This window comes from Cydia strobilella, chromosome 15 (assembly GCF_947568885.1).
Source record: "Cydia strobilella chromosome 15, ilCydStro3.1, whole genome shotgun sequence".
Lineage (NCBI taxonomy): Eukaryota > Metazoa > Arthropoda > Insecta > Lepidoptera > Tortricidae > Cydia > Cydia strobilella.
Window position 1 is genome coordinate 769,386 of NC_086055.1, and position 27,693 is coordinate 797,078.

Here is a 27,693-nt window from a genome sequence, read left to right on the forward strand (position 1 = left end):
GGACTTTTTGACTAGGCTTAAATTTAGTCTTAAGTTTATTGAATTGTTTTTGTTTTGTATTGACATATAAAATTTATTCCACTTTTTAGTATTTTCATATTAATATTGTCTTCGGTTACCGCGATAGTTACTCATGAAATAAAACTATAAAAACGGATTATATCGCGTATATTGAATTTATAATACATCCCGACGTTTCGAACCCTTTACAGCGTTCGTATTAGCGTATTTTCATATTAGCTTTTTTTGCAAAATTAGTAACAATTTCAGTTTTTGACCTAAATTCGTTATTTTATTCTATCCCGTGAAAGTTGTTTAATTAGGTCTATAATCGATGAGTTACTACATAGGCCTTAAGATTGCTATTCATGTTTTTTGGCAATCATATTATGATCTAACAAAGCCCTACGATATTTCAAAAACTAGATAGCTGAACGCACTGCTGCTTAAGGTTATATGGTGGATTATAATCGCAACAGCATTACTGTTCGAGCGTTGCTTCAGACTGTAGTCTGCAAGAAATGAGAATTATGAAGGAAGTCGACAGTTCCTGCAGCAACGCAGTCGTCAGCAATGCAGCAGGTTGCATTAACTACTGCAATTATAAAAGGCAATCAATGACATTCACATTTAAAATGTTCAAATCAATGTTGAAATCCTAGATAATTAATATTGCAGCTATGCAGACTGTAGCAACGCTGCTGCAGTCACACTCCCAAAGTAACCTTTAAGTCACCTGCACAAAATAAAGTCCAGCGTTATTTTTTTTCTTATGTTTAATATGTGCCATTTTCAACCAAAAGGGTACTTATTGTCGCTTGTCAGTAAGGCGCTATTTCCATCTAGCTTCAATTAGAAATAAACCTTATCAACAAGCGACAATGTGGTACCTTTTGGTTGAAAACGTCGTATATGAAGTTGCAGTTTTGCTTATGATACTAGCGAACATGGACGTAAAATCTGAATCCTTTCACACTTATAAAAATATGGAATATTGAAAGTAGACAAGCTGAAGAACCGGGCCTTCTTTGGATTATTAAATACATTTCCTTCAAAATATGGTACATTGACTGAAATATATTAGATAATTAATTACGTTTCCCATATTTTACACCAGATAAGCTCCCTGTAATGAATCAGATGCCATAAGCCGGGTCCGTGCGGCTCTTAAATCTGTTTCACGTACAATAAGGTCATATGTGACTGTAAATTGTTCTGAGATATTACTTTTTTAAGATGAGAGAGCTAAAATCTCCAGTCAAACAGAAAAGTAATAAGAAAATATAATTATACTTACTTTGGTAACCTTATTTTCCCGTATAAGGAAAATAAATCGAAGTTACAAATATGACTTTTGCCTTTGATTTTTTTCTACTAAAACGTCGTTATCGTGAATCACGCCAAGTTTTTTTTACTTAATTGACTTTAGTCAACGCCGACATCTGGCACGTTGTTGTATTTTCTGTCTAGTCATTATTTCATTAACCATTAATCTAATAAATAAAAAATAATTTCTCGTTTGATTTTCATAAAATGAAAATAAATATATTTACAACTAACTGCACAAAAACTCACAGAGTTGTAAGTAAGTACTCGTAATATAATTTGGTATTTGGTAAATAAAAAAAATTATTAAATAATCTAAAAAAAAAACTAAAAAATCTAAAAAAAATCTAATAAAATATGTCACTAAATTACAGTTTCGTATTTTAATATTTAAAGTAGTTATTTACTTCGTGTAACCATGCCAAATAAAATAAAATAAAATAAAAATACTCACCGTCACAACTTTTTCAAAATACATTGCAGTCTCTAATTTTTAGAAACTCAACAGAAACTATAAAAACATCAACATTAACCTTAACTTTACGGTATATTAAATATCTCACGTATCGTACTGCGCCGGTCCGTCACCGTCAACGCAAGCTCCTGATGATACTACTCGGTACGGAGTGAAACATGTCGAGCGTTTTTCGACTTAAAATAGTGAATGAGTGACCCGTTACTAATATATTTAATATGTCTGTGTCTCACGGAAGTTTTGTTATTAAAACTACGGTAACTAACAATTTATTTCTACCCTGATATATTGCCTTTCGAATTTAAGTGTTAAAATTTCTACACGCTTATTTTAATAACACGCCTTTATGACGTAATTTTTCTTTCTAAAAAGCGTAGTTTATGAAAACTTTCAGTAACTATAACGTAGCTAAATGAAAAAGAAATTCCGAACTGTAGTTTTAAGACTTAGAGTTTTAAAAACCGCGGATAAAAACTTGTATTCTGCTTTAAAACTGTTTCACCATGCACTAGTTATAATCCCGAGGCGGGTCTGAACTTCTATTTTCAAATCCTTTAAGCCGACAACGCTGTAGCCAGGTTGTTAAATTAAAAAAAAGGCAACAAAAGTGAAAAATGCATTTTTTGTGTAATCCTAGCCCGTAATTGGTCTAGTCTAGATAATATGTTATTTACCTCGAGGTATTCGATATATGAATAAGTCAGCTTCCCATTGCTACATAAACAATAACCGAACTTATGAAATAAAGAAATAATACATTTTGCTCAATATGCGACAACACATTGTTTTGTAATAGGTAATGGTAATTAATTTTTAACAAGCAGAAACGTCTGCGATCGATGCTATTAAGCTTAGAATAAATTTAAAAGTGGAAAAATTACTGCCTTGGGTGAGACTTGAACTCACCCAGAAAAAAAAATAGGAATAGGTAGTATATATACAACGTAAATAAATATTTTAATTGAAATGTTTTTTTTTTCTCTTTGATAGTCGCATAAATATTAATAAATACAAAATAATGTAAATATAGCTGGTCAAACCAAATTTGCAGTAAATAAGAACAAAAAAAAGTAAAGTTATTGATTGTTAACATTTGTAAATGGAAGGTAGTTTAAAGAAAAGAAAAATGCGACTGGCATGGCGGTTAACGGGCATTCGGTTACGGGCAGAGGTGAAGGGTGGACGATTGTGAAGAGAGGTGATTGGATGTTGAACTGTAACGGAATATTGTGATCAATAAATATATTGTTGTTATGAAACCTGGAGTTCTTCTTACAATTCAAAGGTAATGGTAATGTTTTGTAATTTGTAATACATAGTTCGCAAGTCACATTTTTAGGGTTCCGTACCCAAAGGGTAAAAACGGTACCCTATTACTAAGACGCGGAGTCTTAGTAATGTCCGTCTATATGTCCGTCTGTCTGTCATCAGACTGTATCTCATGAATCGTGATAGCTAGACAGGTGAAATTTTCACAGATGATGTATTTCTGTAGCCGCTATCACAACAAATACTAAAAAGTACGGAACTGGCCGGTTTTTTGTGTAAGTTACTGGTAAGCAAACATTTCTTTCAGTTTTTTTTATTTATTTATTATAAACTGGACAAAACGTGGACATATTTGGCAGCTCATTGAGATTGTTTAAGAAATTAGCTTATTCTTCTTTGAGATAAAAATACCCGATTCTAAATTTAAGATTTCGTCAAATATCTCGTCACACATGTGGTGCGGCATGAAATAGTAGAAATTAAATAAAATTGAACTAAAAAATAATAAAAAAATAAAAAATAAATAAATAAAAAATCGTACTAATTGTTGCCATCTTCTCCTTCTTAATAATTTTCTACAATTTCTTGTTGGACTATATCTACAATATGCATGTCTTTTGTACTTAGTAATAAGTTTTTATTAATATTCGTTTACATATAGGAAACTATAGGTCTATTACTAGAAAAATGTTACTTTATAAACTCATCTGTTTTATAAGACAACTTTGTTTCTTAATAAATAATAAAAAAATTAAAAAACTGATCGGCGATTGGCCCTAAATAGTCACACCTGATGGAAAGTGAAGACAGGGCCTAAGATGGAGCTCACCGGTTCAGTAACAGCCTATTCACTCTTGTTTAGCATTTTATAAGTGAAAAAATTACTGCCTTGGGTGCGACTTCATAGCATCGTTCGTGCACGTTTTCTGATTGTTAAAAATTAATTTCAAATGGGCATAACTGGTGAATTTCCAACATGACTTGGAACTCCGGTGGCCGTTTAAGAAGTGTAACGCTCTTACGGTAGATGTCGCCAGGGTCCCCTAGACCCATATAGTGGGAAGATTTGCTCAAAATTCAAAATTCAAAATTCAAATTCAAAATTCAAAATGTTTATTCTGTAAATAGGCTTAAGCTAGCTCTTTCACATGTCAACTTATAACTATATATACATAATTATTCTATTTTAACATAAATGCATCCTTATCTTCTACGAATTCCTTAACCGTATAATAAGCTTTTTGTAAAAGCTGTCGTTTTACAATTGACTTGAATTTATTCATTGACAATTTCGTTAATTTAGATGGTAACTTATTATAAAAGCGCACACTGTTCCCCATAAATGACATATTATTTACTCTATTTAAACGGAATTTCGGAATCGCCAATTTATTTTTATTTCTAGTGTTAAAATTGTGTATGTCACTATTCAATTTATACATGTCGATATTTTTTCTTACATACATTATATTTTCGTAAATATATTGACAAGCAACAGTGAGAATATTGATTTCTTTAAATTTATCTTTAAGAGACATTCGCGTTCCTAAATTATATATGTTACGAACAGCACGCTTCTGTAAAACAAAAATTGAATTAATGTCAGCGGCTTTGCCCCACAATAAAATGCCGTAAGACATGACGCTGTGGAAATATCCAAAATACACCAGCCTTGCTGTCTCAACATCTGCAAGTTGACGGATTCTTTTAACTGCGTATGCTGCTGAACTTAGTCTACCGGCCAGTGTAGAAATGTGCGTACCCCACTGTAATTTTGAATCTAAGGTTAGGCCTAGAAAAACAGCTTTATGATCAAAATCTAAAATTTCGTCTTTTAAAACAACCTGAGCGTCACTCGCATGCTGTACATTAGGCAAAGATAATTTTACACATTTAGTTTTCTTGGCATTGAGAAGTAAATTATTAGTAGTAAACCAATGAACTACAGAGGACAATACATCATTTATTTCATTTAAATCACTCTGTTTCCTTTTTACTTTAAATATAATAGATGTATCATCAGCAAAGAGAACCAACTTATGCTTTTCATTAACTATATAAGGCAAATCGTTTATATAGACGAGAAACAAGAATGGGCCAAGAATAGATCCTTGGGGGACGCCCATTGAAGTAATAGACCCCGACGATTTGGTTTTATTTATGTCCACTTTCTGAATTATATTTATAAGATAGGACCAGATGAGATCAAGAGCCTTATACTTCACGCCGTAGTGGTTTAGCTTGCGAATAAGAGTGTCATGATCGACACAGTCAAAGGCCTTCGACAGATCGCAGAACACGCCTATTGCATCTAGTTGTTGTTCCCAAGCTTCAAATATGTGTTTGATTAAGGTCGTGCCTGCATCCATCGTTGACCTTCCCCGTGTAAATCCAAACTGTTCTTTATAGAGTAGTTTATTAACGTTAAAATGTGATAATAACTGATCCAGCATTATTCGTTCAAAGATTTTACTTATTGCCGGTAGAATAGAAACGGGTCTAAAATTTGTAGGCTCTTTTTTTGATCCGGATTTAAATAATGGAACGACTCGACTGTGCTTCATAAGATCGGGAAAAACTCCTATATCAACACATTTATTAAAAATCATGGCCAAGTGCGGTGCAATAGCATCCACTATCGATACTAAAACTTTTACCGATAGGCCCCAAATATCTTCGGTCTTTTTTAGATTTAATGTCCTAAACGCTTTTACGACTGTTTGCGGTGTGACGTATTTAAACCAGAAAATCGTTGGGCATTCCGGCACATTTGCTTTTAGCATATTTTCGGCCATAGAGGAGGACGAGTTAAGCGGTCTAGTCGTTTCAATAGGGATATTTGTGAAAAAACGTTCAAATTCATTTGCGACATCTATATCTGATTTTACTAATTTATCACCTACTAGTAGGGCAAAATTTGGATCACGCGATTTCGTTTTACCAGTCTCACTACTGATAATTCTCCACACGGTTTTGACCTTGTCGTTTGAGTTTTTTACTTTACGTGCAAAATATTTGGATTTAGCCATAATACATATATTTTTAAATAATTTACTATATGATTTAACATATTCATTGAAATTGGGGTCACTATTTGATACTCTTAATGCATATAGTTCATACAGTCTATTTCTAGATTTGTGGATTCCAGGAGTAGCCCACTCATCAAAACTTACTCTATCCTTGCGCTTAACTTTTTTAACTTTAAAACATGTATTAAATTCAGTTTCTATACAGTTAAATAATTTAGAATAATACAAATTAGGGTCTTCTTTACATGGTTCTAGAAATTCAAGTAGAGATTTAATGTTACTACCAAAAGTTACCAACCTCTTTTCTGTGACCGGTCTGTACAAAATCTCTAAGGGTAGTTCATCCACCTTACCACTGAAACATGCTAGTTGACCAAAGTGATCAGAGCCTAACTTGTTAAAAACCAGCTTATCAGTCGGGTCCTTCGTACAAAAGATATTATCTATACAGGTTGCAGTGGTTTCCGTAACTCTCGTGGGTTCACAAAAAAGATTTACTAGGTTGTACGACTTAAATAAATGTAATATACTGGATGATGTGCTGGTATCTTCTAGCAGATTTACATTAATATCCCCACAAACGACAATACATTTTGGGCTGTTAAAAACTTTATTTAAGGCTTCCTCCATTATTGACTCAAAAAGGCTGAAGTCCGCAGACGGCGGCCTATATACACAAATTATTATAAAATGATCGAGTTCAACACAAGATAACTCAATTGTTCTCTCGACCGACATGCGAACTATATCTTTCCGCTCTTTACATTTAAGGTTTTTATTTATAATTATCAGAGATCCCCCACGAATACATTTCTGTCTAGAAAAATAGCTCACAACAGCGTGATTCTTAAAATTAAACATAATTTCGTGGCTTTTGAGCCAGTGTTCCGTAACACAAAAAACATGTATATTATAATTGTCAATAAATAAATCCACCTCCAGTTCCTTACTAGCTAGCCCCTGAATATTTTGATGAGCAACGTTAATTGTTAACTTATTATTCTTATTATTAATTACTAAGCTACCGGGCTCCGGCGGAAGCGGGCGGCTGCCTGGTCCAGGGCGGCGCGCAGTGGGGCACGCGACCCCGGTCTCAGGCGCTGTCGACGCATTTAGTTTAAAGTAGGCGCAGCCGGCGTGCTGTCGCCTGCGCCTGGCTCCGCGCTGCTGCCGGAGCCGGACCTGGCGCTCATAAAACTCAATGCGTACGGCTTGTCCTTCGTTATGTTATTCATAACGGGATCAATGTTATACGCTAATAACTTAGCACAATCAAAAATATACTTCCTAGGAAGGTGCGAATATTCGCGAGTCAGAACAAAACTTCCGTCAATAAACTTATTCGTATCGAAATATGATACTTTATTATGATATACTGTTAGTCTGTGTAAAATTAAGTTAAAATTATAAATGTCATTGTTTCGCTTGAGCGATAATGTGTTTGAATAAGGAAACGCGTACACAATTATCTTTCCAATATTGTTATTTGATATTTTTACTATGGTTTCGGTAAAAACGCTTATATTATGTTTATTTAGATTCGAACTGTCACTCAAATACACAACCAACGTTGAGTGTTCGTCAAACGATTCGGCAGCAATTTGTTCGCTAATACGTTTTAGGGAGGTCTCTGGCATACAATTATTGACTACAACTTGATTCAGCAGGTCATGCATTATCACACCTAGCCCTATACCTACCCGGTCAGTATATAGCACAGTCTTACGAATGGGAGTTCTCACACATGAATCACGAGTAGGCGCCGAGGCGCGCGGAGGCGCGGGTGGGCTGGGGGCTGCTACGTCGCACTTGCACTCGTAGCTCGCGCTCGAGTCGTCCCTTTCCCTTTGTTTAGATGCGCACACGGCCGGCACTGGAGGGCACGCCTGTGGCGCAGGTATCGGCAATACTGAGCTATAGCTAACTCGGGGTGATGATAGTACTGTAGGTTCCAACTCTATACTTTCAGTACTTTTTTGAGCGATTTCAATATTACTGTCTGTATTTAAACATTTCCTGACTAATGAATCGTATTGTTTTATGTTTTCGTTACCTACATCCACCAACTGATTTATATCTGCTATCTGCTGACTATGGATGAGGTCTTGGTGACTCAGTTGGCAGAGTGCTGGAGTATCGACCCAGAGGCCGTGAGTTCAAGTCTCACCCAAGGCAGTAATTTTTCCACTTTTAAATTTATTCTGAGCTTGTGGCGCTGGTAGCCTAGCGCAAAGATAGATATAACTCCGTAATAGATGGATACAGTCTAAGGAAAAAACGTGCCTCGAAAATCACGAAAATTTGATTCTCGTTCAGAGGGCGCCACTAGTTTTGGCCTACACTCGTATAGAGGGCGTTGACTGTTTCGTTTGTTATTTATAATTTTAACGCATACCAGTGAAAGAACACGTGTCAAAATCATATAAAAATAATTAATGCAAATAAAAAAATCATTTATCCATATTTAAATACATTTTATCGTATTTTTATAAATATTTTTTTTTGTTTTAAAGTGTGTCGACAGATGGCAGTGAATTTACTGGGGTTACAAAATTTACTATGACAGTACCGCTCTAGTATAAGTTACTTACTAGCGGTAAGAGCGTGCGACTTGCAATCCGGAGGTCGCGGGTTCAAACCCCGGCTCGTACCACTGAGTTTTTCGGAACTTATGTACGAAATATCATTTGATATTTACCAGTCGCTTTTCGGTGAAGGAAAACATCGTGAGGAAACCGGACTAATCCCAACAAGGCCTAGTTTCCCCTCTGGGTTGGAAGGTCAGATGGCAGTCGCTTTCGTAAAAACTAGTGGCTTCGCCAATTCTTGGGATTAGTTGTCAGGCGTACCCCACGCTTCCATGAGCCGTGGCAAAAATGCCGGGACAACGCGAGGAAGATGATGAAATTTATTCTGAGCTTTCGCAGACGTTCCTGCTTGTTAAAAATTAATTTCTTTCAGTGTTATTTACACGTCCATTTGGGCTATAGACAGGCAACAATATAATACTTATATGGAAAATTTGATTTCGCGTTGAGAAAATCTCTTTATCAAAGTACGAGTATGGACTTGTTATACCACATGTCATATTTTGCCGCAGTCAAGGCATTAGACTAGGGATAAATAAACTAATTAACCTACTAGGATTTAGTCTCTTAAGCAGGGCTCGGAACCGGTTTTTATTATAAAAACCCGAAATAGCCCGAAAATTAGTAATTAGTTTATTCTCTTTACATAAGATTAAATCATGTATTTAGGTAACAACTTCGTATTATTAGATTGTCCTATTAAAATGAAATAATAAACCAAAGAACGAAAAAGAACGTAGGTAATAATACCGGTATTTTTTGTATGAAGAAAAAACCGGTTCCGAGCCTTGCTCTCAAGCCCTATTTAAAAATACCTATTATTTCCCTCTGTCATCTTTATATAGTAGGTACCTATATACCTAGAAGGTACATTTAGATGTAAGCTCGTAAACAAGTTATTTACTAGCTTTTGCCCGCGACTTCGTCTGCGTGGACTTAGTAACAGCAGCTAAAGTAAGTATAGCGCCTGGAAAAATTCTCATAGCAATCATTCAATTTGAGCATATTATGCACACAAATTAGCAGGCACTTCATTAATCATCTCAATTCCACCCCGCTTTTTACTTTCTTAAGGGATGATTTTCGGGATAAAAACTATCCTATGTCCTTCTCAGGGACTCAATCTATCTCTATGCCAAATTTCATCTAAATCGATTCAGCGGTATAACCGTGAAGAGGGAACATACAGACAGACAGACAGACAGACTTTCGCATTTATAATATATTAGTATATATTATATGGATTCTCAGTGAAAGGATTAAATAAATGCTTATATAACATTTTATTATCGGGCAAATAAACATCCTAGACAACTGGCATTATATCCACCACTTACCTATCACTTGTCTTAAACTAACCAGTATATTATGAGCTCCAGATCAGGCCCCGTAGACAACATGCCAATCGGTAACGCTACGTAGCGAACGAAACGCAACTGTCACTGTCACACTAATATGGAAGAGTGATAGAGACAAACAAAGCGTTTCGTTGTCGTAGCGATAGCGATTGTAACCTTGGCTAGGCCGGCAGGCCTATGGAACTACGCGCGAGCTCAGATTTATGCCTATTTATAGATAGATATCTACCTAAGGCACCTAAGGACTATTACTTATTGTGTGCCTAAGAGCTCGTTCCCACTATGTCGGATGTCGGGACGACTTTTAATCGGGTGTCGGCGCCTCTGCTCATACTAGTCGGCTGTCGGGTGTCGGGACGATTTTTAATCGGGTGTCGGTGCCTCTGTTCACACTAGTCGGCTGTCGGCCACGACCGCAGCTGGTGCCATTTGAGGTTCCATTTTACGCGCGGGAGGCACAGGGGGTGCGGCGCGGGCGGTCCGACATACGACATCATGTGAACAGCGCCGCCGACACGATTTTTTTCCGGACGGAAGGCTGACAAAACACACGATATTTTATGTCGGATCCGACATAAAATATCGTGTCGAAAATCGTTGTCGTTCGTGTGTGAATAGCTTCATATAAAATGTTCTGCCGCTACGACACCCGATTAAAAATCGTTCCGACATCCGACATAGTGGGAACGAGCTCTAAGGTGACCTAAGTATTTGAAAGAAGCGTCAGCAACCCTAGCGTTGTGTCGGCGCGCGCGGTGCGGGGAGCGGCGCGTTGAAGGTCACATACGTATTTTTGTGTAGGTATCAAAAAGGTAGGTATTTGCATTTTCTTTGAAAGATAAGTATCTGTTCCTAAGAACTATTATATAATCTGTGTCAAGATCCAAATATCGCTCAGATATAAAACTTACATTGGTTTTAACATAATAGAGGGCAACAAACATCCAAGAAAAGAGGGTCCGGGACAAAAGAATGTCATGTCATGTAGAACTCGCATTTTATTTGTAGCCCGTTGGTGCAGTGCATTTAATAAAGCACTTGTGTAGACCACTGAGTAATAGTAGTATTTATTTTACTTTAAGCGGGGTTTATTTTCAGTGAGCTCGTTGAAAAGTCGTGTTGTTATTTAATGTGGATAAAAATATCTCTTTTAGGATTTTTATTTAGTACCTAAATGGCTAAAGGTTAAGTAAAACGGGGTGACTTTAGATGTTGGGGTTACTTTGACAGTTTAAAACGGCTACTAAATTTGTTCATGTAACAGTTTAGCTTAATATGAATTGTTGTATTACCAAAAACCTCGTATTAAAAACATATTATGGCTTAACAACTGAATTTTTAAAGTCGCCCCTGTCTTTCCAAGTCCTAGTATACCCTTTTATATCATGTCAGGGCGAAGTCGTCTTTAAAAACTGGCCAAGTGCGAGTCGGACTCGCGCACCGAGGGTTCCGTGCTTTTTAGTATTTGTTGTTATAGCGGCAATAGAAATACATCATCTGTGAAAATTTCAACTGTCTAGCTATCACGGTTCATGAGATACAGCCCTTTAGTCATGGCTGTATAAAATTACCTATTTTAATATTGACGTGGTTCTGGAGTGGCGTCCGCGTACCGGAAGACGAACTGCCGGTAGGCCTCCAACGAGATGGAGCGACGACCTGGTGAAGGTCGCGGGAATTCGGTGGTTGCGAGCGGCACAGGATCGGTCGGAGTGGCGAGCCTTGGGGGAGGCCTATATCCAGCAGTGGACGTCTATCGGCTGAGATGATGATGATGAATATTGACGTTGAACAAAATTGTGAATATCTAACACAGCCAGCTTCGCAGTACTTATCTGTAGCTAGTTTAAGCACGAGTAAACACAATTGGTCATAAATCTCCTGGCTTAGGCCATACAATGTCTACTGGTAGGTCTGATAGTGATGTAACATTGGAATATTTCGGGCTCAGGGGAAAGTTGGAGGGTCTTCAATTACCCTATCATACGTAAATGTTTGAAAGTTTCCTAAAAAGATGAAACTTTGTTGTTTTTGTTGTCCTTAGGCGCCCCTGGAGTGGTGGAGGCCTTCATAAGCTTACGCCACGCCTTCCTATCTGCAGTAAGACTTTTCGACCTTAAATTAGCATCTTAAATCTTAAGGCCGTTCCATCGGTTTGCCGCTGTCTCTGTCACATTTCACAAGAAAGAACGGGAAAGATCATGCGCGCCAAGTGTCAATTTTGATTGAATTTTGTCGATTTTTATTTATTTTAAAAACGTTACCCTACAATATCAAAATTCGAAAGCTATGAAATTACTATTTAAGTTGGGTTTGTTTTTTCTTCTTTTTTTGTTTATAGTATCACATAATAAATAACCGAGTAAAGTTGGATTAAAAGTCCGTGTTAGAGGTTACTTTGGGAATTAATTGTATCGAGCGAAATGTCATAATTCGCGTATCGGAAGCTATGATATTAAAGATAATATAGTCAAGAACTACATATATTTTTTCCACGTCTACGAAAATCAACGCCTCTTAGAAAAACAGGTACATATAAGAAGATTTTCGGCCTTCTGGCTCAAGGAACCGCCTTAATGGCGTAGCATTATTCGTAACAAGATTCAATTAGCTATTAATCGCTTGTCTTCGTCTGTCATTTTGACATATGTGTTTGTAAGAAAGGGATAATCCTAAATTTACTAATTGAATCTTGTAAAGTTTTATGAATGTATTAGTACTATTAGTTAGGTACATAACAGTCAAGTGTAAAAATATGGATGCATATAACTTACTCAAAAATATTAGAGTTTTGAATGATTCACGCTTAGTTTCACAACTTTGACAGCCACCCGCTATCTTCAGTCACCCGTGAACATGATGCATGTAACTGCGTCGAAATATCAGGAGCTCACAAATAATACAAAAGGTAATCACGGTCTATATCCCGGTCAATATAAGTCTACTCAAAAATATGTTCCATAGTTCTTAATTCGCTGACATAACAGCTATAGGACATATTTTTGAGTATGATGTGTGCACCCATATTTTTACACTTGACTGTAGCTACTACCTTCTGTCGTTTTACTGTAGGTAAATGTAAAAGTTTGAATGTTGTTACTTTGTGAATCACGTGAAAACGTTTGAAGAATTTAAATAAAATAAGCCAAGAATTAACGTGTACTCTGAAACCATCACATAGTAAAAAGTTTGCAATAAGTTTTGTTTATGATGTTATCGCGGACGAGTCATAAGCAGATGCTTATTTGTAAGTAACTTGTAAATACATATTAAATCACATTTAAAATCGGGTCTATCGCGAATCTATTTTGTTACCTTTATTTACACGTTTCGACACAGTTTCTTCAGTTCAGTTCAGTTTTTCAGTTTATTTTCGTCGGGTAGTCACACAAATCTCTGTTTTGACATTTTGCTGGGACATCAGTTAGCCGCGACCACGACCAGTGAAACCTGTGTCGAAACGTCGGTAAATAAAGGTAACAAAATAAATTCGCGATAGATCCGATTTTAAATGTGATTTAATATGTGTTCAAAACGCGAAAGTTTTAAACTTGTAAATAGGTCGGAAAGATTTTTCTTTTTATTAGAACGTATGTTTTTGCAAAATAGAAACATATACTTGACACAACTTTACAAACTAAAGGCGCCTATAAAAGATTGCATGATGTACTCTAGAAAATTCGACCCATACCGCCGTGACTCGGGTGGCCGAGTGGTTGAGACATCTTCCGCTAATGCAGAGGACGCTGGTTCGATCCCAGCCCTGGACACTGGAGGCCTTGGTAATTTTTTTCGCATATGACATTCATTTCAGTTTATAATTTACAAACTAAATCTACAAGCGGCTGTCGTGCTATTTGAACTACGCGGCCATTTAACTACAGAAAAACTCGGGCGGGAAAAAGACCAATCCAAACTCAGCAGTACATCACTAGCCAACAGACGCCTCACCCGGGAACGTTAAATATCGCCGACGTTGCTCACCGGACAGACACTTCACAACTCCCCACTTCTGAATTTAACTGCGTTTGCGAGAAGTTTGAATATATGAATGCGAGGATTGCGAAGCCTTGTTAGAAAGCAGGCGGAATATTTGATTTGAGGTTGTATTAGATATTGCCGACTGTAATCGGATAAGTTTAAACGTTTTTTGATCGGTTCAAAAATATAATTTTTGTCGTGTAATAATATTGATGGTGCCATCGCCGTTTATTAAATCAGTTCAGATCAAATCGCATGTCCAAGAAATGCTTAAGTGCCGGTTACACTAAATCATCTGTTATGGTATTAGGTCTCTTCTTCTTCCTCGCGTTATCCCGGCATTTTGCCACGGCTCATGGGAGCCTGGGGTCCGCTTGACAACTAATCCTAAGAATTGACGTAGGCACTAGTTTTTACGAAAGCGATTGCCATCTGACCTTCCAACCCAGAGGGGGAAACAAGGCCTTGTTAGGATTAGTCCGGTTTACTCACGATGTTTTCCTTCACCGAAAAGCGACTAGTATAAATATCAAATGATATTTCGTACATAAGTTCCGAAAAACTCATTGGTACGAGCCGGGGATTTGAACCCGCGACCTCCGGATTGAAAGTCGCACGCTCTTACCGCTAGGCCACCAGCGCTTCTCTGTTATGGTATTAGGTATCGTTCAAATATCCTGAAGGGAAAATTTGATAGTTCAGTATGGGATAATACTTAGCTGGACACTGGTTTGATTATTGTGCAATGCAATGCGCCCTAAAATTTGTAATATCTACGTATTTTAACAACGCTCATTAAACATTTGATATTTGATGAAAATGTGTAGTTTCATCGCAATCCAAGTGAAAAGCAGAGTAACGGGTTGGCTTAAAGTAATGAGAATTGTTATTTTGGAAAACAAAACTAATCCTGAAACCAATAGCTATTTTTATGTTTTCAAAAATAAAAATTCTCACTACTTTAAGCCAACCCATTATAGCACGGGCATAAATGCCTCGGATAACGAGGCAATTTATCGGTCCATAAGCGAGCGATACTTTACGCCCTTGTTGTATAATCTACTATTCCCACTTTCAACGTAGCATAGTCTAAAATAAGAGAACCTACTAATCGCACAATCCCTTCTATTTTAGGTGGCAGAACCTAATTTACTTCCGCGGACTCAGCGGTCCGAAGGACTCGTCCCCGATAAAAACGCGCGGCTGGATTCTATTTTTTGCCCACTTTGCCGGCTCTCCAGACCCTATCCAGCACTTATTACGCTCATAAAGCATTCATCCCTCCAACACTACAGAATAAGGAATCGACGAAGTTTTATGATGATGTGAAACCTCCACTTCTATTGTAAGTGAAATCTGCACATATTTACTTTCGCCCACTTTAATATTCCTTCCTTTATTAAACGCAAAACGTAAGTATTAAGGTGTGTCATACTTATGTTAAAACACGAAGGAATTTTCTAATTTCAGTAATATTTTGAACAATACTTTTATAAAGCGTTGATCGAAAGAATCAATAATGAAAAATCTTTAAAAATGAGTTGTTTTTTATACAAAATTCGATAAACCATAATAATATTTTATAAGCCAATCTTTATAAGTACTTCAAAAACTGATGAGAAAGTTGCATTTTATCCACAAGAGTGGCAAAGAAATCTAATGCAATTTTTGAGTTGTTTCCTCATATGGGCTGGTAGAATTGACTATTAAGTGATGATTTTGAAATATATATATTCGTTTGAATAAGATTTGTAATGTTTTAACTTAAGTTTAACTTTTTAGCCGTTTGGAGCTCGGACAATATAAATCCTAGCAAACATCGAAACAGCAACACATAATTCAATTCAATTCAATTCAATTATTTATTTCAGACAAATGCCCATATAATTTATTAGTAATACAATTAAATTAATCTTAATATAAACTAGTTTAAATTACATTTGAATTCCGCCCACTACATTATTATAAATATTATTCAATCCTACACAAATTACGGCCAGAACACAAGTCCAAAGATTATTAGGCCCTAGGTTTAAACTTCTTACTCACCTCCGAATAAAAATAAAATAACTTTATTGAAAATTGGAAACGGGAGTGCCAAAGCAGATGGCTTGCAATAACCAGATTGCATTGATTGCCGTTAACAGGCTCTACAGCCATTAAAATAAGCAAAAATGATTTTTGCGTGAATTTTAAATAAACATATTTGAGTGCATGAATCCACATGTTCAATAAGGCTTTATTTTTAGCGGAGTCCATCAGCGAATTCGCGACGCAACACAAACATGGGTGGTTTTATCAGCGCGCGGCGACGAGGCCCGCCTGTCAGTTTTTTTGTAGCCTTCAGTGCGCCAATATCAACGAACAAGGGCGTTTGGATAACAGCGTTTTATTATATATGTCCACGTCCACGTTGGAGGCATAGTTTAGTTTGCGTATGGCGCTAGTTATAATCTTAGGCATAATGTACGGCCAAGCTGAGTTCGGCCGGATATAACAGCTGTACTTGGCTGTACGTAATAATAGTGTCTATTGTAATAAGTATTTTTAACTTATCTCTGTCTCTGTCTTTTGTATGTTATATTATATATTAATTTTGTTGTTTTTTCTTGTTACCTGTCGTGATTGTTTCACCGGATCGTCTCACCGGAAGATCAGCGCTGGAAGTCGCCAGCAACATGCTGAGGTGAGACCATTTCGTGGCTCTTTTTCTTTTATTTATGTTTCTCTGTTCTGTATAACTTTCTATTTGTGTGTGCTAACGAATAAATTATTTCTATTCTATTCTATTCTATATTGTGCAGACGCAGGTGCGTCAGTTTGACTAGCTATAGGCAAGACCACCTGTGGCCATACGTTACAATTATGTCGGAGGGATGCTGACCTGCAGCGAGTGTGGTCGCACATTCGCTGCAAAAATTGCCTATGTCAGTCACCTGAGAGCGCACCAGCGACGCTCTCAGTGGTAAAACGCAGTCGCTGTGCCCGAAATCGGCTAGGAGATGATGATGATGATATATATGTTTATTATATATAGCGAATTATATATAGTTTTATTATATATAGCGAATATTAATATTGTCTTCGGTTACCGCGATAGTTACTCATGAAATAAAATAATAATAATTTTATAGCGAATATTGTTTTTTGTAAACTATGAAGCGTTTAAGAAGACTTACGGTCACCACACATAGATGTACATATATTTACTCAAAAAAATACTATGTTGTAAGCCAAATTAGTTAGTCGCATCCTGTACCATTTTATATTGCAGTAGCCCATGGTTATTTATCACTTTATAAAGATATTACATTATTTTAAACGGGTTACTCACGTATTATTAAGTCTAATCCACACGTTTCGATCCATTTTTGAGGATCTTCGATAATCAAAGTCGAAGATAGTCGAACGTCGTCAAAAACGGGTTGAAACATGTAAGAGCGTTTATTCGACTTACTAATAAGACGAATCAGACGATATTATGTTTTAGTCAGGAGTTTTATAATCTCTGTAAAAAACCTTAACCAAAAATTATATGAGTTTTTACATAGATCCGGGTTCGCAGTCTTTTGAGTCACACAAGCCCGCTGTCAAAATGCCGCTCTCGTACAATCGAAGTTACGCTGTTTTTTAAACGCGAAATTCTGTATGCAAAACATCTACTCGCTTTAATTTCTTTGTAAAATAGCAACAAAAACAGTACCACGCATAGATACATAATATATTACCTACTTGAATGCTCATGTCTAATTTCATGTTTTTAGGGTTCCGTACCCAAAGGGTAAAAACGGGACCCTATTATTAAGACTCCGCTGTCCGTCTGTCCGTCTGTCTGTCTGTCTGTCACCAGGCTGTATCACATGAACCGTGATAGCTAGACAGTTGAAATTTTCACAGATGATGTATTTCTGTTGCCGCTACAACAACAAATACTAAAAAGTACGGAACCCTCGGTGGGCGAATCCGACTCGCACTTGTCCATTTTTTTCAGAATGTTTTGAAATAAGAATTAACTTCGATTGTATATATGGCAGCAGCGTTTAGTTTCATGCGACTTAAATAATTAGGAATATTATTCTGTATATGATTATACTGCATCGACATCGCCTTTCCCGTCTGTAACTATGTCAGGGGGGTAAATATAATATACCGTGGTGGAATGTTATCGATCCCAGTGCGCCCTCACGAACGGCCAAGAGGGTGAAACGCCGGAGTGGGTTTAGTGGGTAGGGCCAATTCTCCCCCTCTCTCGCCAAGAGAGGGAAAAGGAGCGGTGAGTCCCACACACCGTGCGTAAGTGCATTCCCACTCCGACAAAAAAAAAAGGGGGGGTAAATATAACTTATAATAAGACACTGGTAAAAATAAGACAAAGTTCTTAACACTCAAAAACATATTCTAATTCATTCCTATTCCATTTAAAAAGAAGCCATGTGTGTAGTTTTTTTTTTTAAATAGGGTTAACTCGCATTATTTGGTGACACGCCTAATTCGGTGATACAAGTTTTGAAGCATGACACCCAGGAAAGCTAGTGAATAAGGCCTTTTAAATGGGCATCACGGCAAAGCCGCCGAAGCCGTGAAGCCGTGTCACCAAATAATTTAGAGTGCTAAAAGCTTTATCTTAGTTTTCATTTCACGTGTTACATTTTTTCCGTGTGTTATATACCCAGCCTGACCCTCCACAATCTACACATGTATGCCACCTCTGACATAACTCCGCGACGGATTAAAACTTCAGGTCTGTGGCAGGCCGAGCCCCTAAAAATCAGAGCGGCCATAACAAAGATAAGCCGGCTTAGCGGCGAGTGCGGCTTAATAATTCAAAATACCCACATTTTGCAGATAACCGGAGAACTTAAGGCACGGTTTAAAATAGGCCTATCAAGGGTTGGTAGATAAGTTAGAACAGTTCGACGGCAGGTTGAGACGAGACGGTTGGGTTGGCCTCAGACTAATAAATCATGCTTGAAATGGTTTGTTGCTTTTTGGTCCGTACAAAACTTTGTTCACGGAACACGGAGTCAATTTGGAACAATTATAGGAACTATAGGTATTACCACTATCACTGTGAATAAGTCAAAAAGGCATATTTCTTATTTTATATTGGGGGGGGGGGCGTGGTAAGCTGATTTTTAGGGTTCCGTACCCAAAGGGTAAAAACGGGACCCTATTACTAAGACTTTGCTGTCCGTCCGTCTGTCCGTCTGTCACCAGGCTGTATTTCATGAACCGTGATAGCTAGACAGTTGAAACTTTCACAGATGATGTATTTCTGTTGCCGCTATAACAACAAATACTAAAAACAGAAGAAAATTAATATTTAAGTGGGGCTCCCATACAACGAACGTGATTTTTTTGCAGTTTTTTGGGTAATGGTACGGAACCCTTCGTGCGCGAGTCCGACTCCCACTTGGCTGGTTTTTTTTTTATGTGCTTATTTCCGACTGTGAAAAACATTTGAAATATTTAGACGTTTAATAAAGCAGTAACTAAGGCATTTAAAAAGTGTACAAAACCAATAATAGATCTCGAAAATCAATTCAAAGATTAATCGGGGCCAGCGTGCTGCAATTTGAAACACTTTGTCCGGTTCGATTTGGCGCACTGTATTTGGCGTAGATTCGGGTTGGGTGCAAAATTGGAGCAGGAATTAGGCGCACGGCTCTGGCACAGGGACCTCTCTCAGCTGCCGAACCTTGACTGAGCGCAAGTCCGCCGTCCCTTATGCTTGCTCCCAGTGGTGGCCAGACGAGATTGGCACCAATTTGGCGCGGTTTGGCGCAGCCCACTTTGGCGCAGATGGGTTTGGCACCAATTTGGCGCAGAACTGGCGCCGAGATTGGCGCAACCCAATTCGGCACGTCAGGCTATCTAGATTGTCCTTGGTCCAAAACAAGTCGTTCCAGCACACTCACCGATAGCAGGAGTACAGTCACCATGGAGAAAACCACACACCATTCCCACACCATAGATCACTCAGGTCAACTTGGTTTTTGATCCCTCACCACGGCCTTTAGTTATTTGGGCTACTGTACGTCTTGTCCGCATGGTTCCAACGCCAATTTGGCGCAGGTTTGGCGCATATAGTTTGGAGCACGGAGTTAGGCGCGCGGTTTGGGGCACAGAATTTGGCGCAGGTTTGGCGCGGAAATTGGCGCAGTATTGGCGCACCCAGTGATTGTTCCCAGTCTAGACGGCCATGAAAAGCCTGCGGGTTTTATCATCTCCCATAAGGTTTGCGAAGTTGGCTGGTATTATCCTGGTATTGATTTGTGCCTCGCATTGCCACATTTCGTTCACGACAGGGAGCAGTCCTAAATAAATCCTAGTAATTCATAGGTTTATTATGAAATTTATGAAAAATTGTTTAGGCGTATTTTATGTGTTATATTTGTAAATATAAATCAAACCTAGTTTGATGTAGCTAAGCACCGGTGAAGTAGTTTGGTACCCGAGATATTAATATTATAATTATAAACTAATATTAAATTAATTTTCAAACATAAAAATATAAAAACAGAAATAATACTAAATTAAATTAACTAAAAATATCTACCTATTTACACATATTTACAAGTAAAAAATGGGAACTACCTCGGCGCCGGATTAAGGTGCCCAGAAGGCTGGTAGTATTGCCGCGCTGAATGGCGATGCCAATTCGCTGGGCAAGGAAGTAACCAGCCCTCTGGTCACCCGTAGAATCAGTGAGGCGCTTCGCAAAACTTAATTTCCGTATTCATAAAACTTAGCAAGCCTTTGTTAAATTTTGTCCCTTTCTAACACACATGTCAAAATGACAAGGACAAACGATTAGGTATCGAGAGGCTTGTTGGAGTTAACAGCCGTTTATGAATAACGCCATTATACTTTATCTACTCAAATTTCGCAGTCATTTTGCGCATTTCAACGCTGTATCACATCACGGAGGCACATAATATATAATAGTAATAGGTACAGAAGGTCCACTCTCTAACAAAACGCATCTACTACCCGCAAGGCGGCGCAAGCGCGTGCACGTGTCCGTTCTGTAGCGGTGCGCGGCAATTACTATGGCAAAACCCCAAAATTGGGGCGGCCGCAGGTACTTGTAGCGACGCGACGAAATCGCGGAGTGACACACGCCTGACGGAGGCTTAACTTTTATGCTTAACTAGTTCTTTAAGTTGAAAACAGTCGATTTAGCTCTTTATACAGGGTGATTCATGAGACGTGAGCAGGACTAATCTTGCACACTCAGTAACACTTGATTGATAGATCACCGTCGTATTTAGTTGAAATATACCACACTTTCTCAGATTATTTACTTTTTGGTGAGGACAAATTTAATTCTCTACAATCGTGGTTACCCTACAACACCTAATTAATAAATATGAAACCTCAACATTTTGATTATGAAGAAAATAAACTGTCAAACTTGAGTGAGATACGAGTTTTCAAAAGTAACCAGACTGATAACAGTGATGAAGTGATGACACTCAATTTGACACAGAATATCGGTAGTTTAGTACTTACTCTAATTGTAGGGCGACCATGCGTGTAGTAAATAAATTAATCTTTTTTTTTAACGCCACTAAAAAAATAATCTTAATCTCACTAATACTAAGAAACATTAGGTCTTACACTCGCCTGTCGTACAAAATATCAAAAAAATCGAATATTTAGTACTCAAGAATATTTTTAGATACCTAAGCAAAAAAAAATGAAAAATCTTTGAATGCAGTTTTGTTTCTTTTTAGGGTTCCGTACCCAAAGGGTAAAAACGGGACCTTATTACTAAGACTCCGCTGTCCGTCTGTCCGTCCGTCTGTCCGTCTGTCCGTCCGTCTGTCCGTCTGTCCGTCGTCCGTCAATCTGTGATAGCTAGACAGCTGAAATTTTCAGATGATGTATTTCGGTTGCCGCTATAACAACAAATACTAAAAACAGAATAAAATAGAGATTTAAGTGGGGCTCCCATACAACAAACGTGATTTTTGACCGAAGAAGTTAAGCAACGTCGGGCGGGGTCAGTACTTGGATGGGTGACCGTTTTTATAGTTAATGGTACGGAACCCTTCGTGTGTGAGTCCGACTCGCACTTGGCCGGTTTTTAAAAATGAAATAATGTTTCCTTTAAGTTAAATGAGCTAATTTAAGGTTTCAAGGCACTTTCCCTCCAGGGCCCATTAATTTTTTCCACCCTTACAACTCCGTACTTATGCCGATTTAAAGTAGACTATCACTAAATAATATCATGCTGTACTTAACACTTAACACCTAAATGAGGTTGCGATATAGTTTTCCTTTATATACATATAAATATGGGAGCACAATTACCCAGTGGGGAGTAAAGTAGGCACATTTTACGGTAATTTCATCCCGTTTCTACAAATTCGAGAGCAAAGTATATTTGTCTACGTCGACGGCTAAGCTTTCCTTAACGTAATATAGTAATGTTTGGAGATTACCTACACAGGCCGTTCCCTTTATTAGACTAAATGTGAGCGCCGTGAAATATATCTCTACGAATTTGCACTTTAAGCCGTCGTCATAAGGCAAGAAATGTGTATATATTTTTGACGTAGATTGTACAATTGCCTAGACGTGGGGGGGGTAATATTTTCATTAGCAGGATTACGTCTGTGGCGTTTACAAGGAATTTGGGATAGCGATGAATAATAAGTTAGTCGCGTCTTTATGATATTATAGCTGGTATTGAGATAGGGTCTTTTCGTAAAACTTTATTTTTACTGTTTTTTATGTACCTATGTCTATTGTCTGTGTGTTTACGAATAAAAAACTATTATATTCTATTATCTTATTCTAATGTAATATCTCTTTGAAATTGGGATTGTAAGGAAGTTTTTCGATATTCACACCTTTTTAGGTCTCCCCGTACCTACACCGTAAATCTACAGTATCTACACCGTCCGAACTTTACGTAGGTACTTACTTTATAAATCATCATTTTAAACTTTGAATTACGGTAACTAATATGTATTTACATTGAGTATTTTTACCGGTTTCCGTACAGGTTATATTATTTTTGTTTGCTATCAAAAAACATGAATAACAATACGTAAAAAAAAATTACCAAGCCCAAGTCCAAGTTCGTACGCATCGCTATGATGGTTTAAATTGTATAGGGGTTGTTTGTTTGTTAGGGTTCCGTGCCCAAAGGGTAAAAACGTAACCCTATTACTAAGACTCCGCTGTCCGTCTGTCCGTCTGGCCGTCTGTCCGTCTGTCTGTCACCATGCTGTATCTCATGAACCGTGATAGCTAGACAGTTGAAATTTTTACAGATGATGTATTTCTGTTGCCGCTATAACAACAAATACTAAAAAGTACGGAACCCTCGGTGCGCGAGTCCGACTCGCACTTGGCCGGTTTTTTTTTAGCTTCTACAATTAATTTACCCTGTCTTTAAGTAATCACAATGATGAAAAATGCCTTAATTATTTATTACTCAATAGATATGTACATAAAACTCCACTTTTACCTAAGCCTATAAAATTAAGCTTAAATTTTATTATTTCCTTTTTATCAAATTTTTAGTACTTATACCTAATAAAATGAACCATAAACATAATACACGTAGATATTCACGTCTAAGTGCTTAGGTGCTCAAAGTTGCAAAGCTTTTAAGAATGAAATAAAACTTGAGGAGTTAGGTAATAGAAAGTTTCACATTAGCACCACATTATTGCCTCGCTTCGTGCCTACGTGGTAGAACTTTGCTTGTGCTTTACTAGCATTGAGGTATAATGTTCCTTTTTATGTCTGGAAACTTGCTGAAAGAACTCTGTGTTGTTCAGTAATAATAATAATAATAAGCCCGCAGGGCAGCTTGTGGCGAGCTGTTGGGGAGTGACGACCCCACGGACCCGAGTGCTCCAGAGAGTCGGTCAGGGTCTCCGTCTCCGGCGTGTCTTCGTCGGTCGGAGTGCACCCCAAGGGGACCCGCATGACTCTCAGCTCTGGCTTGCCTTCATGGGCCGTCCAGAGGGGAGTCGTAAGAGCTATATGCTCCAGGGGTGGAAGTGAAAGATGCATAAGACGCGAGTTGGCACAGTGGCTGTTAACATCAGACACTGGGTAGAAAGCGGCGCACACCTCTCGACACCCCTGAGCCGCTCACACCGGTGTTGCTCCTGGTCGTCTTCACGACGGCAGTTTCAGGGGCCCATCTAGTAAGCGGCAAGTCACCACCTGCCTCGATAACGTGTGTTAGCATTGTTATGGCAGGTGTCCGGACTTCTTTTCAATAGCCCAGTCTCATTATCCACCCAAACTTCAATCCATAGACCGGTATACTGTTCACTTTTTCTACAATAGTCCCAATGCCTGCTGCGACCGGTTCATGGGTGTCTATTGTTGCACCTGTGAACGGGTTCCAGCAGGCGTTCTACATGACATTAAAGCTCTCCAAGGGGCCTCTACGTGTTGGATCTATATCCCCACGCAAGCCTATCAAAAGACCGGGATTTATAGGCCCGTGAAATCCGAGGAGATACAAATAATAATAATAAATAATAAATATTATAGCAACATTCTTACACAGATTGACTAAGTCCCACGGTAAGCCTAAGGAGGCTTGTGTTATGGGTACTCAGGCAACGATATATATAATATATAAATACTTAAATACATAGAAAACACCCATGACTCAGGAACAAATATCTGTGTTCAGTAAATAAATATATATTATAGGACATTCTTACTCAGATTGATTAAGCTAAGTCCCACAAAGCTCAAGAAGGCTAAAGAGGAATAGATGGAATCAGTTTGAGGGCCGATCGTCTGGAGAGGCCCTCCATGATACGAGTCTATTTATTGCATTTTTTTCCGAGTTATTACAGTGTTTTTCACGACTACTGTGAGTAAATTCATTAATATACATTAGTATTTTGTGTAAGAGGTACATAATTGGGGTTCTTAAAACTCAAGGGCCGAAGTCACAAAACGAAACGAAGTAAAGCAAAGAGTACACTTAAGAAAGCACTGATTAACACTAACTAACGTAAGTTAAAACTAATATAAAATAACATGTAAGCACTGACTAACTAAAACGAATAACAGATATAATTAAGGCTAAGCTTAAGTAGTTAAAATAATCTCAAAATATATAGAGATTGTAACTAAGTTAAGACGAATTACCTAACCTCTTATGAAATAAAGTAATTTTTTTTTAGTAGTTTTGTAAAGACAGGCACGAGAATTTTAAGACCTAATTATGTACACACAATATTTTTTTCTAAGACAGAGGCAAACACGTAAAATTAGAAATAAAATCAAAGTAAATATTGGTTTGTAGATCTTTGCCTAGAAGTCAGAATTAAATAAACAACAGTTGCATAATATTTTTAGTTCAAGTTTTATGTTGTTTGGAAACATTGACTTTTAAATAATGGTTTATATATTTAATAGCTTTCGTTTGCATGCCATTTTTAATGTTTTACAGTAAATATACTAAATATCATCCGGCGGCCATCCATCGGGCGGCTCATCTGCTCGTTTGCTATCACATAAAAAAAACCTCACTTTAGTGTGGTGAAAAACATTGTTTCACACGCTACGCTCATGGCTTAATTTTGGAATCTTTCGCTTGCTGGGGTATCAATTAGCACTAGCAGTTAAAACAAATAATAGTAGATTGTGTCACGAGGGTGCAAAATGACATATTTACGGCGAGGGCGTACATTGAATCCTAAACGAAGCGAAGGATTCTATAATATAAGCCCGAGAGTACCGAGGGATTCTAAAGTAGAATCCTGAGCATAGTGATCCAAGTGTGTTACGCCCAAGATGGAAATAATTTTGCTACCATGTGACACATACTGCTTTTCACATATAAGGTTATTATAATGTTTAAAAATATTATTTAAGTTAAAAAAAAATCTGCAAAAAATGTAAAAATAGTGTCCTAGAACAGAAAAGTGTTACTTTGATCCCTCCTAGCAGGGAAGAAAAAGCCCGTTTTCGAATTGGTGATGTGAAGAAACTATAGTATAACTTTTACACAGACAACTAATAGAATCAGAATGAATCAGAACCAAATATTTTATTCATGATAAATAGGTACTATATTTAATTGTATTACTCACGTCGTTTTCCGAAGTGACCTTGAACGCACATGTGCCCAAAATAAGGGTCCTAATTCCTTGTCAACTGGCCCCCGCTCACAAAATTTAATATGTGATTTATACTCAGATATGGCAACCCTAGAGGACGACAAATATAATTTTGCATTTCAAGTGCGCTTTGTCTCCAGGTGTTAGAGTTTACATTTGAATGATTTGTTGATTCAGGAGGCTGATGTGGATATTATGTGCTGTTTGTGAAATTTACAACTAAAGCCTATATCAAAGCGTTTGGAAGTTAAAATGGAAGTAGGTGTGGCGGGGTGTTATTGATTTATAGGCTGTTATAGGCAGTAAAGGTTCAAAGTAAATTAAGGTAACTATGTTTAAAATAGGTTGACGTAACTGGTGACCGAAGAGCTGGCGGCTTCCTCGCCCAACGTATCAGCTTTGCGATACAGCGAGGAAATGCCGCCAGCATCCTTGGTCCTCAAGGGCTTATTTTAGATTTAAGCAAGTTATTAATTTCGTTTACGTAGTACCACTGTATGTATCTTGTATGTAAATAAAGAGTTTTAATCAAATAGGAATATTGACAGTTTTTGCTTTATACCGGGTGTGGCCTGTAACACGAGCAAATAATTAAAACATAGATTTATTCTCCTCAAACGGTGACACCTTTGTTCAATTTTTAAAAAACATGAAGTCTTTAGCCTTTCTTTTTTTCATACAAATTAAATATTACCTAAATAATCTTTAATGCCTACGCCATTCGTAAAAACTAGTGCCTACGCCAATTCTTGGGATTAGTTGTCAAGCGGACCCCAGGCTCCCATGAGCCGTGGCAAAATGCCGGGACAACGCGAGGAAGTTGATGATGATATTTTTAATTTTAAAATTATAATTTTTTTGAATTAAATTAGTTACATTTAAATGCTATGACTCTTCGAACATTCGTACGATGGTACGATATATTTTAGTCTAGTTTGTACAGTCGCCATCAGATATATCGGAGCGGCCGAGATGCTCAAAAATATCTGAACACGCACCTAGCGCCTTGACAATAAAGGAGTGTTCAGTTATTTGTGAGCACCACGGCCGCTCCGATATATCTGATGGCGACTGTACAAACTAGACTAAAATATATCGTACCATCGTACGAATGTTCTAAGAGTCATAGCATTTAAATGTAACTAATTTAATTCAAAAAAATTGTACGAAGCGGACTCTTTTCAGTCGAGTATTAATGCAATTGGCCCTTTATTGACATTCGATTTATTTTTAGGGTTCCGTAGCCAAATGGCTAAAAACGGAACCCTTATGGATTCGTCATGTCTGTCTGTCTGTCTGTCCGTTGTCACAGCCACTTTTTTGTTGTAATAACCAGCGGAAATCGCATCGTAAAATACACGCGAACAAAACCAGCGATTATCCTTGATTCATTTTCTACGTCGATTCAATTTCTGCACCGATGTTTTACAGCTTCAAGAAAAAAACCAGCCAAGTGCGAGTCGGACTCGCCCACCGAGGCTTCCGTACACATTTCTTTTATTTTTTACAAATTTACAGTTTTAATAACAAAACTTCCGTGAGACACAG

At 37.7% G+C, this 27,693-nt stretch overlaps 1 protein-coding gene and 1 long non-coding RNA gene across 2 annotated transcripts in view; one reads left to right on the top strand and one right to left on the bottom strand.

Moving 5' to 3' along the window:
- LOC134747776 (connectin-like) overlaps positions 1-27,693 on the bottom strand; it is a 115,251-nt gene that overhangs the window by 30,294 nt on the left and 57,264 nt on the right. The window lies entirely within an intron of this gene.
- Positions 8,831-26,964, top strand: LOC134747727 (uncharacterized). The gene is made up of 2 exons (XR_010128354.1): positions 8,831-8,912; positions 26,880-26,964. It is a non-coding gene; the product is annotated as an uncharacterized LOC134747727 (long non-coding RNA).